Source organism: Empidonax traillii, unplaced genomic scaffold (assembly GCF_003031625.1).
Source record: "Empidonax traillii isolate 1590-97213 ecotype Southwest subspecies unplaced genomic scaffold, ASM303162v1 scaffold53:size2875158, whole genome shotgun sequence".
Taxonomy (NCBI): Eukaryota; Metazoa; Chordata; class Aves; order Passeriformes; family Tyrannidae; genus Empidonax; species Empidonax traillii.
The window spans coordinates 873,171-876,351 of NW_020955246.1; positions in this window are offsets into that span (position 1 = coordinate 873,171).

The following is a 3,181-nucleotide window of genomic DNA, read 5'->3' on the forward strand; positions in this document are numbered from 1 at the left end:
TGATGGACTCAATCCCCTCATCTAAATCATTGATAAAGATGTTAAACAGGACTGGGCCCAGCACTGATCCCTGGGGAACACCACTGGTGACCGGCCGCCAGCTGGATGCAGCCCCGTTCACCAGCACTCTCTGGGCCCGGCCCTCCAGCCAGTTCCTGACCCAGCACAGAGTGCCCCTGTCCAAGCCATTGGCTGCCAGCTTTTCCAGGAGTATATTATGGGAGACAGTGTCAAAGGCTTTGCTGGAGTCCAGATAGACCACATCCACAGCCTTTCCCTCATCCACCAGGTGGGTCACCTGATCGTAAAAGGAGATCAGGTTGGTTAAACAGATCTGCCCCTCCTAAACCCATGCTGGCTGGGTCTGATCCCTTGTCCATCCTGTAGCTGCTGTGTGATTGCACACAGGATGATCTGCTCCAGAACTCTGCCAGGCACCGAGGTCAGGCTGACAGGCCTGTAGTTACTAGGGTAACTACAGCCTTGCAGCCTTTTTTATGGATTGGGGTGATATTTGCCAACTTCCAATCATCTGGCACCTCCCCAGTGAGCCAGGACTGTTGGAAGATGATGGAGAGCAGCTTGGCAAGCTCTTCTGCCAGCTCCCTCATTACCCTAGGATGGATACTGTCTATGACAGACTGTCCCAGTTTTAGATCTCTCTTGTGTCCTTTGGCTGGACTTGCTTCAGTAAGTCCATGTCTCTCTTGTACTGGACAAAGCATTCCACTCTGCTGAAGGGAAGCATTGCTGGCTCATGGTCAGCTTGGTATTCATCAAGGGCTACACAGGGGAAGAAGAGAGTCAGATTCTTCTCACTGGCACCCAGCAGCAAGATAAGAGGCAGTGGGCACAAGCTGAAACACAAGGAATTCTGCTAAATGTTTAAAAGAGAAGTATTTTTTACTGTGAGAGTGATTACATACTGAAATCAGTTGTCTGGAGAGTTTATTAAGCCTCCATCCTTGAAGATGTCCCAGTTCCAATTCCAATATCAGGAGCGTGGTCTGCGGACCCCACTTCGAGCAGTGAGATAGACCAGATGAGATCCACAGGTTCCTTCCATACCCAGTGGTCTTGTGGAATGCTGCCAGAACAGATTGGACAAAGCAACAAGCAGAGGAAATTTGTAAATTGGCACTCTTGTGGGGGCTGCCTCTTGATTTTAAGATCTGGACAGATTACAGTAGCATACTAGTTGCCCTACCTGAAATCAAAAAAAGGAGCAAGACACAGTATTACAGGACACCTGGTTATGTGTGGTAGTCGTCAATTGAGAGTTTTATTACAAGTGTCAGCCTTGCCAGCTTTATCTTTTTATTATTAATTATTTTTAATAGCTTTAAATTTTTATTATTAATTATTAAATATTATTAACTATTAACAGTTAATAAAACAGAAGCTACTCTTGGGAAGATAGACTATTCAATACATGTAAATTCAACAACAGAATATATGCATACAGTCAGATATCTTTGGGCAGAAAATAGTGGCATATGAACCGGTATAGAGCACGTGTTTTGGGAAGGCAGGAGAAAAACTTCGAAGCCAGCAGACCTTAGTCCTGCTGAAGTACTGAACACCATCATATGAAGCAAGACTTTCTAGTAATCCTCTATAGAATGTATGGGAAATGCCCTGTACCTATGCAGTAGAAACAGTTTATTCCTGATTATATCATAACTCTTATTAATAAAGATGAAGTTTGTTGTATGATACCATACCAGGTATTCCTTCCATGCTTTGCCTCCATATATCTGAGCCAAAACATGGTCTGATATTTTGTAATATGGTGTTGTAGTATTTTTGCCAGTATGAATAAAGGATACTGCAATATATGGGGTATGTGGATTTTGTTATTTTAAAAAGTTTATATTTTTGTAGTTGAGAAATAATGTAGGAATATATAAGCAGGATGCAGGTAACTCTATCAATTAAGGATTCTTTTTTTTTAAATGTATATATGTAATCTTGATTTTTTATTGATATTTTATTCTTAAATTTAAAGTTTATTAATGATGAACAGAAGTCCCTAAAATAAAGAAGTTCTGCAGTGTAATATTTGTGGGGATCATCATCTCTGAAGTAAAGGGTCACTTGCCCTTCTAAGGGAGGATGAATTCTGCCTTCATTTTTCGAGAAAACCTAGGACTGAAAATTATTTGTTGTTGGCTTAAGCAGCCATGATGCTTATGTCTGATTATTTCTGCTCCTCCTGCTATGCTAGGATAATTGTTGAATGAAGTTTTGTAGATCAACATAATGGTATCAAGAAATTAATTGTGTGGTTTTTTTAAGATGTTATTTGTTTTGCTTAACTGTACTGAAAAAATCAAAATAAATCAAATATACTCAGATTAAATAGAACCATCTCATATGAAGAAATGGCTATTTTTTTTTCTTTCATGTTTTGCAGTTCTGCCTATTCTAACTACTAGCACATCTTTCATTCCACATACATTATCAAATAATGGAGTCCACATCAAAAAGATACTAGACTCAGGTAATTCTGAGTTTTACAGTAATTTTGCAAAAGAAGATATTATTTAAGTTTTTATAACCCCTGAAAATATCATTAATTTTAATCATATACATACTTTCAGCATACTGTGCTTTTTTGGGTATTAAGCCAGCCAAATAAACAAACTCCATCTCACAAAGATCTCTTCAGTAACAATTATCATATTACTAAGTAGGACAGTAAAAACATGCTTGGAGTATTACTTGAAGTAAACATGCCTCAGTATTGCACAGAAGACCAGAGTTTTATACTCATAATTTAACTCTAATGTTGCATTAGAAAATTTGAATGGTTTGGTTAGCTACAATATTATTTCAGTCTTATCAGCACATCAACCAATTGTTCTTTGCAACTCTGACTTAATCTACACCTAGAAGATTATACACTCTGTTATTAGGACTGGTTATTGATTGTCTTATTAAATTTCTGCCAATAAAAGTGTTTTTAAATAATTGTATATATGATTGTATGCATTTTTACAATTCTTGATTTCTCTTTTCAGTATTTAGTAAAACAGATGGAGGTGGCTTGCTCGCTAAATGTTTTAGTTAATCATTTTCTGTAATTAAATGATCTCCAATGATTCAGGAAATGAAGATGTGTAATAAAGTTAAGGAAATTGAACAGTCAATAAATGGAATAGATGACAGCAGTTAACTA